The sequence below is a fragment of the Oryx dammah genome, unplaced genomic scaffold (assembly GCF_014754425.2).
Source record: "Oryx dammah isolate SB20612 unplaced genomic scaffold, SCBI_Odam_1.1 HiC_scaffold_23, whole genome shotgun sequence".
NCBI classification, from domain to species: Eukaryota; Metazoa; Chordata; class Mammalia; order Artiodactyla; family Bovidae; genus Oryx; species Oryx dammah.
The window spans coordinates 129,054,061-129,069,981 of NW_024070207.1; positions in this window are offsets into that span (position 1 = coordinate 129,054,061).

Sequence of the window (15,921 nt, forward strand, 5' to 3'; positions counted from 1 at the left end):
TACGTCCATGAATCAAGGCAACGTGGAAGTGGTCAAACAGGAGATGGCAAGACTGAACATTGACATTTTAGGAATCAATGAACTAAAATGCACTGGAATGGGTGAATTTAACTCAGATGACCATTGTGTCTACTACTGTGGGCAGGAATCCCTTAGAAGAAATGGATTAGCCATCATTGTCAACAAAAAATTCTGAAATGCAATACTTGGATGCAATCTCAAAAATGACAGAATGATCTCTGTTCGTTTCCAAGGAAAACTATTCAATATCATGGTAATCCAAGCCTATGCCCTGACCACTAATGCTCAAGAAGCTGAAGTTGAATGGTTCTATGAAGACCTACAAGACCTTCTAGAACTAACACCCAGAAAAGATGTTCTTTTAATTAAAGGATACTGGGATGCAGAAGAAAGAAGTCAAGAAACACCTGGAGTAACAGGCAAATATGGCCTTTGAGTACAAAAATGAAGCAAGGCAAAAGCTAATAGAGTTCTGCCAAGAGAATGCACTGGTCATAGCAAACACCCTCTTCCAACAATACAGGAGAAGTCTCTACACATGGACATCACCAGATGGTCAATACGGAAATCAGATTGATTATATTCTTTGCAGCCAAAGATGGAGCAGCTCTATACAGTCAGCAAAAACAAGACCGGGAGCTGACTGTGGCTCAGATCATGAACTCCTTATTGCCAAATTCAGACGTAAAATAAAGTAGGGGAAACCACTAGACCATTCAGGTATGACCTAAATCAAATCCCTTAAGGTTATACAGTGGAAGGGAGAAATAGATTTAAGGGACTAGATCTGATAGATAGAGTGCCTGATGAACTATGGACGGAGGTTTGTGACACTGTACAGGAGACAGGGAGGAAGACCATCCCCAAGAAAAAATAAGGCAAAAAAGCAAAATGGCTGTCTGAGGAGGCCTTACAAATAGCTGTGAGAAGAAGAGAAACCAAAAGGAAAGGAGAAAAGGAAAGATATACCCATTTGAATGCAGAGTTCCAAAGAATAGCAAGGAGAGATACGAAAGCCTTCCTTAGTGATCAATGTAAAGAAATAGAGGAAAACAACAGAATGGGAAAGACTAGAGATCTCTTCACGAAAATTAGAGATACCAAGGGAACATTTCATGCAAAGATGGGCTCGATAAAGGACAAAAATGGTATGGACCTAACAGAAGCAGAAGATATTAAGAAGAGGTGGCAAGAATACACAGAAGAACTGTACAGAAAGTATCTTCACAACCCAGATAATCACGATGGTGTGATCATTCACCTAGAGCCAGACATCCTGGAATGTGAAGTCAAGTGGGCCTTAGGAAGCTACATTGGGAACAAAACTAATGGAGGTGATGGAATTCCAGTTAAGCTATTTCAAATCCTGGAAGATGATGCTGTGAAAGTGCTGCCCTCAATATGCCAACAAATTTGAAAAACTCAGCGATGGCCGCAGGACTGCAAAAGGTCAGTTTTCATTCCAATCCCAAAGGAAGGCAATGCCAAAGAATGCTCAGACTACCACACAATTGCACTCATCTCACATGCTAATAAAGTAATGATCAAAATTCTCCAAGCCAGGCCTCAGCAATATCTGAACTGTCAACTTCCAGATGTTCAAGCTGGATTTAGAAAAGGCAGAGGAACCAGAGATCAAATTGCCAACATCTGCTACATCATGAAAAAGCAAAAGTGTTCCAAAAAAAACACATCTATTTCTCCTTTATTGACTATGCCAAAGCTTTTGACTGTGGAGATCAAAACAAACTGTGAAAAATTCTTAAAGAGATGGGCATACTAGATCACCTGACCTGCCTCTTGAAAAACCTGTATGCAGGTCAGGAAGCAACAGTTAGAACTGGACATGGAACAACAAACTGGTTCCAAATAGGAAAAGGAGTACGTCAAGGCTGTATATTGTCACCCTGCTTATTTACCTTATATGCAGAGTACATCATGAGAAACACTAGGCTGGAGGAAGCACATGCTGGAGTCAAGATTGCTGGGAGAAATATCAATAACCTCAGATATGCAGCTGACGCCACCCTTATGGCAGAAAATGAAGAACTAAAGAGCCTCTTGATGAAAGTAAAAGGGGAGAGTAAAGAAGTTGGTTTAAAGCTCAACACTCAGGAAACTAAAACCATGGCATCCAGTCCCATCACTTCATGGCAAATAGATGGCAAAACAGGGGAACAGTTAGAGGGTTTATTTTTGGAGGGTCCAAAATCACTGCAGATGTTGACTGCAGCCATGAAATTTAAACACACTTGTTTAAACTTGAAAGTGAAGCTATGACCAACCTAGATAGCATATTAAAAAGCAGAGACATCACTTTACCTACAAATGTCTGTCTAGTCAAAGCTATGGTTTTTCCAGTAGTCATGTATGGATGTGAGAGTTGGAGTATAAAGAAAGCTGAGCACCAAATAATTGATGCTTTTGAACTGTGGTGTTGGAGAAGACTCTTGAGAGTCACTTGGACTGCAAGGAGACCCAACCACTCCATCCTAAAGGAAGTCAATCCTGAATATTCATTGGAAGGAGTGATGCTGAAGCTGAAATTCCAATACTTTGGCCAGCTGATGTGAAGAATTGACTCTTTGGAAAAGATCCTGATGCTGGGAAAGATTGAACGTGGGAGAAGGGGATGACAGAGGATGAGATGGTTGGATGGCATCACCGACTCAGTGGACATGAGTTAGAGCAAGCTCCAGGGGTTGGTGATGGAAGGGAAGCCTGGCATGCTGAAGTCCATGCAGTCGCTAAAAACTGGACACAACTGAGTGACTGAACTGAACTGCACTGAGTCATATTAAATTTCCAATTGGTTGGCTGATTAATACTAAGCAGCTTTGGTGAGCAAGTTTTAACCTGAAGGAAACTTCAGAGCAGAGTCATCAGAGAGAAGCAGGAATCCCCACAAGTTGCTGGAAACTTGTGTCCCCACCAGTCCAGACCTCACATTTGCCCACACACATCCCTCTTCCAGGAGAAGGGGGAGTAAAGAGAACTCGTGTGTCCTTCAACTCCACTGTTTATTCTCACATAAATCTTACAGAACCAGTAAAGGCCTTCCAACCACTGTCTGGGACTTGCATTTATTTTATATTTCCCCTCAGTAGGCAATTTTGTCTTAGTGTGATCTTTAAACTTTCTAAACTGAGATAGCTTCAGAGAATGACACTTATCTAAATTAAATTGTAGCTTCTATTTTTCTGTGGAGGCAAAATGGAAGAAATAAAGGAAATAAAAAGACTATCTTCCACATGAATATGGTTTTTAAAAAAAGGATGTAGTGCATAGGTACAATGGAACATTCCTCAAACATTAAAAAAAAAAACCTATATAATACTATTTGCTGCAATATGGATGGACCTAGAGATAATGATACCAAGTACCTTAATATTGAATGCTAGTTGCTCAGTTGTATCCGACTCTTTGCAACCCACCAAGCTCCTCTGTCCCAGAGATTGAACCCAGGTCACCCACATTGCAGACATGTGTGTGAATAAATTTTCTGTAGAGCAGAAAGTAAAACAGTACTGTTAATCAGCTATAATCCAACATAAAATAAAAAATTATTTCTTGAAGCCCCCAAATACAAAACTTGTGGAATCAGAGGTGCTTACTCCAATCATAGAGTCTGTAAACCATCTTAATATGAACCAAGCTCATGAACATGCATTCTGTAATCACTACTCCTAGACTGCATCCGGTACATAAAAGGTCCCACCATATGTACATCCTAGGAAGAATTCCACAGGGACTCCAACATCACAGCGATGTGGAGTAGTGAGGTCCACCAGGATTCTGACATTGGATCAGCTACCAGCTCTTGTACCCTGGACAGCCTGATGCCTGAGGCTCACCCCGTCAGCCACCACGCAGTCAACTATAGTAAACCTTTGGTTCTGTTTTACTCAACTACAGAAAGACTCCCTGAGACCAGATCCTTCCTCGTCTCCATGGAATCAAGATCAACAACACGAAGATCACTTTCCTGGTTCCTGAGTAACACCATCCTTCACTCTTCACACTCACACTCCCTCTCTCATCTTGTCTCTGCTGGTCACTAATCCCATCCTGTTTGGTGGTCTTTGATTTCTGAGGGTTTAAATAAACTGATTTAATATCATCCCTGCACATGTGTGTCTGTGCAAAAGTCACTTGATGTAAAACACACAAATATAGGCATTAAATTTAACTGTCCAAAAATATATGCCTTTAAGAGGATAGATGGGTTTCCCTGGTAGCTCAGTCGGTACAGAATCTGCCTGCAGTGCAGATGTGGGTTCGATTCCTGGGTTGGGAAGTTCCCCTGGAGAAGGGGATGGCAACCCACTCCAGTATTCTTGCCTGGAGAATTCCATGGACAGAGGACTGTGATGGGATATAGTCCATGGGGTTGCAAAGACTCAGACATGGCTGAGCAACTAACACTGTCACTTTCAGGAGAGATATTCATCAGAGACAATATTTATCTGGAGGATTAACTAGAGATGTCCTACAGGTGTCCCTGGGAGAAGGAGGAAAGGAACAAATCCATCACTGGGCAGGGGACAGGATTATGGATGCTCTTGCTCTAGTGAGAGGGGCAGTCAGGTGAAGAGAGATGTCCCCAGAAAGCGTCTTACTCATTACAGGGAAAGAAACTCGTGTTCGGATTTACTAAGATGTAGCACAGAAAATGTCAGAGGACATTGATCATAATTGAGGGGAAACGCCTCTTCCAACAGCACCAACATTTCTGCAATTGAGCTGAAGGACTCATACTTCTTAACGACTGCAACAGAAGGAATCAAAGATGGGGCAGCAGCTGACACTTGGGAGAAAAACGAGGCAGCTGTAACTGATCCACATGAACAGGATCTAAAGATGCTCTTCCAGCCAGTTATGGTTCAAAGAGCCGCAGATAGTAGCATTTCCAAGGCTTGAAAGGACATTCCCATGACAATGGGCAGAGCACACTGACCGAGGTATTTAGAATCCAAAAGATCTAGCGAGCACTCAAGATATAGAACTTATGGGGCTTCCCTGGTGGTCCAGTGGTAAGGAATCCACCTGCTTTGCAGGGGCCTCACGTTCCATCCCTGACCCTGGAAGATCCCAGACGCCACGGAGAAACTAGCCCATGCCCAACAACTACAGAAACGCGTGTGCCCAGGGCCCGTGCTCCCCAAGTAGAGAAGCCGCCACAGTGAGAAGCCTGCAAACCACAATTAGAGAGTAGCCCCTGCTCGCCGCAGCTAGATAAAGCCAGGGCAGCAGCTAAGAGCCAGAGCAGTCAGAAATAACAAACAACTGTTTTTTTCTCAAAAACATAAAGATATAGAACTTATTTATCTATGCCAAAACCAATACAGAATTGTAAAGGAAAAATTAAAATAAATAAATTAATTAATTAATTAAAAATAAAAAAATAAAAGGTTGGAGAAAAGTTTAAAGATCTGCTCCAAGTCTTGGGAAAATATTACTAGACCTGATGATATGTAACAGAATAAATGTTTTACTTCCTACATAGTCATGACCTCCAAATGGGCTACAACTGGTCAATGTCAAAGGGACCAGGAATGAATGTTTCCATGGCTTAGTTCATAGTAATGGTGGTCAAGGGCAAGTTCTGCTACTTGTAAAGCAGAGTGTATGCAGTTGGAGCTCTGATTCTGGTCTTCACAGTACTTCTGCAAACGCTGGATTGGATGGGTGGATAGACACAGGGGCAACACCATGCAGTTATGGGGTGAATCTCTTAAGGGCTATTGAAAGTCAGGACCTGGCATAAACAAGTCATAAACTGTGAAATAGCATATGCAGACATGTGTGTACATATATACACGCATATATACACATATGTGTATTGGTTTTTTCAATATTAATAGGAAAAAACAAATTATCACCACAAATCCAACAGATAAATATCACGGGGTAACTAGAAACAGATTTATGTTATTGGAATTAATAATCCAGGTGAAATGTAGACACAGTACTTGAAAGGCGTGGAACCAAAATTGACGTGGTGAACAGAAGACTTCTGTCTTTATTAAAGAAATTGCAAAGAATATTCCACAAAGTTGGAGGTCAAGGATATTGAATTGAAAACCATCAAATAAGTAAAGAAGAAATATCACTAAACTTACAGAAAGTCACAGATAGGTACATGATCACATACGTTCATATTAAATTATTTTCAATCTTAATTTGCCATTTAACCTTCTAGACAGAATTAGGTTCTTCTGACAGTTTTGTTTAAATTCTATATACCCAGAGAAAACCATAATTCTAAAATGTACAACACCCTAATACATGGATGTCAGAGTTGGACTATAAAGAAAGCTGAGTGCTGAAGAATTGATGGTTTTGAACTGTGGTGCTGGAGATAAGAGTCCCTTGGACTAAAAGGAGATCCAACCAGTCCATCCTAAAGAAAATCAGTCCTGAATATTCATTGGAAGGACTAATGCTGAAGCTGAAACTCCAATACTGTGGCCACCTGCTGCGAAGAACTGACTCATTGGAAAAGACCCTGATGCTGAGAAAGATTGAAGGCAGGAGCAGAAGGGGAGGACAGAAGATGAGATGGTTGGATGGCATTACCAACTCAATGGACAGGAGTTTGAGCAAGCTTCAGGAGTTGGTGATGGACAGGGAGGCCTGGCGTGCTGCAGTCCATGGGGTCACAAAGAATTGGACATGACTGAATGACTGAAATGAACTGAACTGAACCCAACTGTTCAGAACAGCACTCTTTAAGATACCAGGACATGGGAGCAACCTAAACATCCGTGAGCAGAGGAATGAAAAAAGAAGTGGTATATAAATATGTGTGTGTGTGTGTGTGTGTATAGACACAGTGGACTATTACTCAGCCTTTTGCAGAAATGCAGTTGGACCCACACACTATCACACAGAGTGAAGTTAGAAAGAGCAGAACACTGTATAATAACACATATATGTGAAATTGAGAAAAATAATGCATATGAATCTATTTCCAAAATAGAAGTAATGACCATAAATGTAAAAAAAAAAAAATGTGTGGACGCCAAGGGAGCAAGGGGGGTGGGATGAACTGGGAGATTGGGATTGACACATATACACTATTGATTTAATGTATAAAATGGATACTTAATGCGAAACTATTCTAGAACAGAGGAAACTCTACTAAATGCTCGGTGGTGACCTAAATAGGCAGGAAATCCAAGAAAAAGAGGAGATACATGTATATGTATAGCTGATTCATACTGCTTGTCAGCAGAAACCGCACAACAGTGAAAAGAAAATATATTCCAATACATTTTCTAAAACTTCTGTATACATACACATGCGTTTCCCTTAACACACAAACATATTAATATACTGGAGAGCAATCTTTGTTTTAGACATACAGAAGAATTAAAATATACAGAGAATGGTATTTCTGTTTATTTCAAGTGCAAATATATTCACAGATGATATGGATTCATTGAGAACTAATGTCTGACTCTAATTTTTCTATTTTTCACTATCACTGTGTCACAGCTGCTAGACTGTTAAATTTATTTCTAAATGTTCCAACATTGCAATCAACAAATCAGTTAATGGTTTTTATGTGTGCCAATTGTTTCATAATTTATTTAAATGGAATCCCTTATCAAAGTGGATGTACTTTTGGGGACAACCCTGGTGGTCCAGTGGTTAAGACTTTGCCTTGCAGTGTAGGGGGTGTGGGTTCAATGCCTGGCCAGGGAGCCAAGAACCCACATGTGTCATACCCCCCACCAAAAAAAAAAAAACAGATCATAAAAAACAGAAGCAATATTGCAATAAATTCAACAAGACTTCAAAAATGCTCCACGTGAAAAAAATATTGAGGAAAAAATGAAATGCATTTCTAGAATTTTGACAGATGCAACAAACCAAGGGGTCCTTTCAAAACACATTTCAAAAGTGGCCTTAGAAAAAAGCTTTCCAGGTCGTGTCAGACCAAAGCTGATGGTTAAGGACAGAGAAATCTACATGGGGAAATGGTACGGCAGGGAACTTTTAAAAAGGGGACAAACTTTGAGAAAACTTCCTGCTGAAAAGTGTGTGGTTTGGAACCAGAAGCGATGGCATCTCCTGGGTTGCTTGTTAGAAATGTAGGTTCAGCATTTGAATCAGTTCTGATAAGGTGGACGAAACTGGAGCCTATTTTACAGGGTGAAGTAAGCCAGAAAGAAAAACACCAGCACAGTATATTAATGCATATATATGGGATTTAGAAAGATGGTAACGATGACCTTGTATGTGAGACAGCAAAAGAAACACAGAAATAAAGAACAGACGTTTGGACTCTGTGGAAGAAGGCGAGGGTGGGATGATTTGAGAGAATAGCATTGAAACATATATATTATCATATGTGAAACAGATCACCGGTCCAAGTTTGATGCATGAAACCGGGCACTCAAAGCCGGTGCACTGGGACCACCCTGAGGGATGGGATGGGGAGGGAGGTGGGAGGGGGTTCAGGATGGGGTCACACATACACCCATGGCGATTCATGTCAGTGTATGGCAAAACCCACCGCATATTGTAAAGTAATTAGCCTCCAATTAAAACAAGTAAATTGATTAAAAAAACAAAAAAGAAATGCAGGCTCAGGCTCAACACTAAACAAGCTCCATCAGAACCAGCGGCGTGTGTCACCTTGTCTGAGGTCATTGAGCATGTTCCCCTTTGAGAAGCGCTGTGTAGAGCAGGTCACCAAGGTAGATCTCAAAAACTGTGCTTGTGGGACTTCCCTGGCGATCCAGTAGCCAAGAACCTGCCTCCCAGTGCTGGAGACCGCAGGTTCGATCCCTAGACAGGGAACTTCGACCCCACACGCTCCAGGGAAGCTAAGTCCACACGATGCACTCCTAAGCTTGTTAACTGCTGCAGAGAGGTAACAATTCTGACCCCACACTGGAGCTCGCTCTTTGACTTGCTTTTCGCTCCTGCTGTTATTATAATCATATATAATCAAAGTCAAAGTTGTTAGTCAATCAGTCATGTCTGCCTCTTTGTGACCCCATGAACTCTGTAGCATGCCAGGCTCCTCCATCCATGGGATTTCCCAGGCAAGAATACTGGAGTGAGTAACCATGCCCTGCTCCAGGGGACTTTTCCGACCAGGCAAGGAACCTGCCTCTGTAGCACTGAGGAAGATTCTTTCCCACCTGAGCCGCCACGAAAGCTCAATGATGCATAACGACCTGCCTCAAAGGACACTGCCCCCTGCGTGCCTGTAAACTCGAGTGCCTTTCTTCAGTTCGTAGAGAGGTCACCTGAACCTGACCACCTGTGAGTGGCTACAAAAAGAAGAGAGAAACACACCCCTTCCAAAGGCTGCTCCTTCCCAGAGATGCCTTGCAAGACTGAAGACTCACGTCACGTTACTTCCTCACTATCTCTCACTCTCTGTTCTGCCCTTTGCTATTAGTTCCTCATTGCTTCTCTCCACCTGACTCTATAAAAGAAACTGGCATCCAGACCCCAACAAGATAGCTGCCCTGAGACGCCAGTCTGCCATCTGCTCGGTCAGCCGGCTTCCCGAATGAAGCCATATTCCTGGCTTCAGTGCCTAGTCTCCAGATGCAGGGGCCTGCTGTGTGGTGACCAGACGGAGCTTGGACTTGGTAAGAAATCTGCCTTAGCCACCCAGGAGCCGCAATGCTTGAGGCTAGCCGGCCATGATCAGAAAATATTTGGGCAAGACCCTATCTGCGGAGATCATTTGCCTTCAGGACTTCCGTGCAAATGAGGCACATATTGGTTCAAGCAAATCACTGACCTCACTTCCCCCTGTTTGCTGCCTTCCTGGCAAGACTTGCAGACTTCTCATTCTGCCTTTCTTTTTTTTTTTTTTAACAAGAGAAAAACAAACACAAGTTTATTAACATGTTTATTGTACATACACATGGGTGTACTCAGAGTTGAGTAACTCACACAGTGTTAGCATTTTAACAAAAGAATAATAAACTTTTAGAGAAGTTTTGAGAGGAAGGGAAAGGACTTTGAGTTTCTACCAGTGATAAATTGTGGAAAGGTATATATCTATGGGGGGTATATATATGCGGTATATATATAATATATATAGCAAGAAAAGCACTAATTGGCAACGTTTGTTATTTAGACTCCTCTGGTGCCATGTCTGGGCTTATAAGGGTCTAGAATTGTCTCTGATGATTAACTTCTTCTCTCTTTTTTTTTATTTTTTTACTTTACAATACTGTATTGGTTTTGCCATACATTGACATGAATCCACCACAGGTGTCCATGAGTTCCCAATCCTCAACCCCCCTCTCACCACCTTCCCCAAATCATCTGTTTGGGTCATCCCAGTGCACCAGCCCCAAGCATCCTATATCCTGTATCGAACCTAGACTAGTAATTTGTTTCTTACATGGTAGTATACATGTTTCAATGCCATTCTCCCAAATCATCCCACCCTCTCCGTCTCCCACACAGTCCAAAAGTCTGTTCTTTACATCTGTGTCTCTTTTGCAGTCTTGCATACAGGGTTATCATTACCATCTTTCTAAATTCCATATATATGTGTTAGTATACAGTATTGGTGTTTTTCTTTCTGGCTTAATTCACTCTGTATAATTGGCTCCAATTTCATCCACCTCATTAGAACTGATTCAAATGTATTCTTTTTAATGGCTGAGGAATACTCCATTGTGTATATGTACCACAGCTTTCTTATCCATTCGTCTGCTGATGGACATCTGGGTTGCTTCCCTGTCCTGGCTATTGTAAACAGTGCTGCAATGAACACTGGGCTCATGCTGCCTTTCCTGGTACCTTCACCTCTTTCCCCTTCAGTCCACATTGATTTACAGGAGCCTAGATGTTGCCTCTGAGCCTTCCCTAGAGGTCTTCTCCCCTAAGCTAAACGAGTAAAAAGTAAAGCTTCCCGAAGCAGGTAAAGGATATGTCAAGTCCTCCAATTTCATTGAGGTAACCATTTCCAATTCTTTCAAAAAGAGAAACAAAACTGTCTTTGTTTGACAAATGTAGTCTTTTCAGGACCCAAGGATGGCTCCCCAAATCCTTTACCACTGCAAAACCTTACCCATTTATCTTAAGAGGCTTGGAATATTAAACAAGGGGGAAACAAAGCCATCCTAGGAAGAATTTGCCTGTAGTTTTGAGATGAAAATGTCCCATATGGTCTTCTCAGGAACACTCATCTGTGCTGCCTTTTATACACACAAATTTAAGACAGTAACATAATTTAGAAGTTGGTTTGTACAAGATAATTATAAATTTCTTTTTCAGCAAATATTCAGCCATCTAGCCAAGTGAGCTTGACTTGTTCGTTTCTCAGAAACCCCATTTGAATCTAAACTCTTTTACAAACTGATGGGTTTTCACGTTGCTCCACCTGACTTAGGACTGAATTCTTGAAATATAAACTGAGGCCTCTCTGTTGCTGTGTGTATGCATCTTTGTTTTTGGAAAACGCTGCCACAGTTGATTTATAAAAGAACTCTATTTAATTAACTTAGGTGAACGTAAGTGCTCACAAACATACAGACCAAACAATTCTAAGTAAAAGAAAAAAATTATGCCAAATGACTGTCACAATCACGTGAACCGGGATACTCCATATTAAATTAGTGTCTGGTATTAATGTTTAAATTTGTTGATCCGGTTTTATAGACCTGTCTTGATCATCAACACAAGACATAACTTTAAGTCTAATATTTGAATTGCGTCGATGTTTAACAGAAGCTAAACAAAATCTTATCACATCTCTTACAAATCTGTCAGCAAGGAAAGTAACTCACTGTGAAGATACTTTTGAGGAGCGTATGCAAATTAAACAGGAATTTTGAGTGAACTTTTAGAAAGGCTTCTGCCTTTTAGGATCTCTCCAGATATTCTGCAACTTAGAAGTTAAAATTATGCTGAAACAGTTATGTGACAAAAGATTTGCGGATAAGGGACCCCAGAATGGGTTTTGTACTGGATCACTCAGGACTCAGTAAGTTTAAAACAAGCTTAATTGAATAAATGAATTTTTAAAGTAAGTAGATGCAAAATGTAACTTTTTTTTTAAGGCAAGTTTTCTAAAGATTTTTGCTTTTGATAGCAAATGTTAAGTTTCTTTACCTTTTTAAGTGATCTGTTCTGTGTTTGCCTTTGAACTTTTTTCTTATCACTTTGGCTTAGTAAATAACTTCTTTGACAGAGACCTATGAACCTGTTGTGTTTCAAAATCTTTTTTTTTCTGAAAGTTCTTTTGACAAAATTCTCAAATCAAATTACCTCTATCTAACTTTGGGATGCTTCAAAGGGCCCCCAAAACACCCCAAAGGAAGATATTGATCTCATTAAGTTCACTTGATATGTTAAACTGCATGGGAGGTGTTTTCAGATTAGTAATAAATCTTAAATTATATTGTAAGTGATAAAGATAGACTAGAGATTATGTGGAATTCCTAAACATCTGATATGTTCTGGTACCATATTATTAGTCATAATTCTAGTTTTTATCTGAAAGTGTTATAGGTTATAACAGTAACTGGATTGGTTTGTCAATTGCCTGGTAATCAGATTTAAACTTGACTTCGGAAGTCTTTTCTCATTATAGACAGCTATGGTTTCACTCTTATGCCTTTGGAGAAATGCTTTCCATTTAAGAACAGTGATTTAAAAAAAAGGATTTTGGATAAACACAAGTTTCGACATTCAGACCATAATGCTGAACTGAGTAAAAAACTTATGAAATACTTCTGATGGGAAAACTGAAGCCTTCATAAAGCTGTTAACATAAAGAATGACTTACATAGACTAGAGTGAACTAGTACATATGGTCATAAATTTTATGATTTCTATATAAAAAATTACTAGTTTAAATCTGTATTTTCCACATGTAAGGAAAATCTTCTGTTAAAATAATAATGACTTATACTACCCTGGTAAATTATAACTTTTGTGAGTCAAATGGAAACATTTATCTTTGTCTCTCTGCTTAGTTGATTCTGCCAATATAGGCTTGTCTCAAACATTAAGCCATGAAAAAATGTGTGTGGACAGTACGATGAAACTGCAGATAGCTCATTAAATCAGTTATGCCTCCTTGGGTTGCTTGATTATCGCAACTGGATTAAAACTAGTTATACGAACCAATGTTTAACTTTGTTCTTTGTCTTCAAATGATGCCTCATGTTTCTCTGCTGAACTACGTCTCTGTCTATGTTACTAGCTCCATTGCTTATATCCTGTCTAATTTCTAAGGTTGTGGTCTCTTGCGGTAACCAATACGTAATCGGGCATCCATACCTCTGTGGCTAAACATTTTGAGAAAGTCACATGTATAACATAAAATAATTGCAACAGTGTGATTCTAGGTATGGGAAGAAGCTACAAGGGAAAATGTCTCCTCGATTATAGTTACACACAAGCCAGGGATTTTTTAAATTACTACTGGCCCTGGTACAAAACTTAACACCTGTCGTGGCTCAAAAAGAATATGTGACTGGACTGGACAAAAACAAATAAACAAAATCACTGAAGTGAGACTCTCAACTCCTGGGACAAAAGTTGATCAGAAAGTGTCCCGCAGACACTGGTCACATTCATGACCGAGAGGCGAACCTGAGAGAGGGAACCAGCAATTGCAGCCCTCCAGCGTGCAGTCCATGGGGTCGCAAAGAGTTGAACATGACTGAGTGACTGAACTGAACTGAACATGAGTCGGCGAGCCCTGAGGAAGAGGAATACCTGCCACTTAGCAGTCTCCAGACTTCAGTCACTGCATATGGTGAACCCTGAGGAAACGCTGAGAAAGCAGGATTACAGGCCTCCAGATGGCTGAGGTGCAGACCAAGGAAATCATTGCAATAAGCCATGGCTTTTTGATCTTCGCATATATAAGTTGAGATGCTTCCATGACTTGAAAGCCGCCTTCTGGGTTTCAAGCAGTCTTTCTAGACTTCTAGACCCTTTACAAAGAGGAACCCAAGGAAGGCACATTTCAACATGTATAACACTAAGCAGCAATTGGAGACACCCCCAGAAAGAGAAATCTGATAAAGCAGGACGGTCGTCACCCCCCTTTCTCAACAAGACTTATGGAATGGACTGAGATGGGGGAAATCGTCGTAGAGAAGAACCGGCTCTGACTCCCTGTTGGAACTGTTCCTTTTGACTTGCTTTTCCTTGCCATTGATATCATAGCCGTACATAATGGCCTGCCTCAGAGGACCCTGACCCTCTGCCGGCTGTTACTAAAGTGCCTGTGTTCAGCTCACAGGGAGACAGTCTGACCTTTCCCAGCATTGAAAGGAAGAGATGAACACACCCCTTCCAATGGTCGGCCCTTGGGAGAGATGTTTTACAAGACTGAAGACCCTTTTTACTTTCCTTCCTCACTATCTCTTGCTCTCTATTCTGTCTTTTGACTTGAGTCCCTCACTGCTTCTCTCCATCTGGCTCTGTTTAAGAACTGGGCATCCGGATCCTGACAAGATGATTATTTGGGGAAACTAGTCTGCCATCTTCTCGGCCAGCCAGCGTTCTGAATAAGTCATATTCCTTGCCTCAGTACCTCATCTCCCCGATTCACTGGGCTGTTGGTAATATAGCTAGAGAGTCCATGCACCATAACTAAAAACCAGCCATAATGAAACTAAGATTCCACACGCTGCAACTAAGATCTGAAACAAGTAAACGTGGAAATAAATGAACATTAAAAAAGATCTTTTTGTAGTAGAAGCTGCTGCTGCTGCTGCTAAGTCGCTTCAGTTGTGTCCGACTCTATGCGACCCCATAGACGGCAGCCCACCAGGCTCACCCATCCCCAGGATTCTCCGGGCAAGAACACTGGAGTGGGTTGCCATTTCCTTCTCCAGTAATAGAAGCTAGATATGCAATTATTTTCTTCGAGAAAAAGTGGGTTTGTGGTTGATTATCTCACATTAAATTCTAATTGCTTTGGAACCTTGCTCATGAATGTTAGAAGGAATGCTCAGTTTTGGGTAGCCAAGCTCAGTAGCCTCCTTCATTGTTTTAGATAGGTGTTGTGCAATCTAAGATGTAAAAACAGTGCTAACAGAGAAAACAGACAAGCAAAACAAAATTAATATACTGGGAGAAAGAGGCTTCATAGTTACAGAAACGTGGATAATTTCGAGAAGGAGACATAGCAAGCCTAGCTTTAGCATTATTTTTGTGTGGTTGCTGAGTTAACATTTGAGTAAGATGGTTGTCTTTTTATTTATCATTAGATTATCTGCATTTTGACCACTATTCGTGACATAGTTTGTATTAAAGTCGGTATGACTTCCTTTTGGTACAAAACAATAGGATTTCTCTTTTTTTAATGAATTCCCTTGTGAGTGGCAATTTTGTTTGTTTAGTTTAGTTTTTAGTTGGAGAATTGCTTTGCAATGTTCTCTTCACCCCTTGTGTACAGCAAGCTAATCATCACAACTCTCCTGACGTCATCTCTCTTTTGATCCGCTCCATTCGCTCTGTCCCACCCCCTCTAGGTTGTCATAGAGATCATGGCTGGGCTCCCTGTGTGGCAGTAACTTCTCAGCAGCGTGGCAGGGAAGGAGTGAAGACACAGATGCAGAGAACAGACTCAGGAACACAGTGAGTAAAGGAGAGCGTGACATGAATGGGAGACAACAGGATTTTCACAGCTGTTGCAATAAACTCATAAGAGTGACTGGCCATTAATTTCCCCTGGACTGGCAGACAGTGAGGTCTTCCTATGACACGATGGTCTTAGGATACATTCCAAGGGGACACGTGTTGGTGGGAAACCAAAAGTAAGACCTGAAAATGCTGGAAGTGCAGAGGTCGAGATGGAAGGGTGATGATGGGCAGATAAGGGGTGCAATGGCAGCCCACTCCAGTACTCTTGCCTGGAAAATCCCATGGACGGAGGAGCCTGGTGGG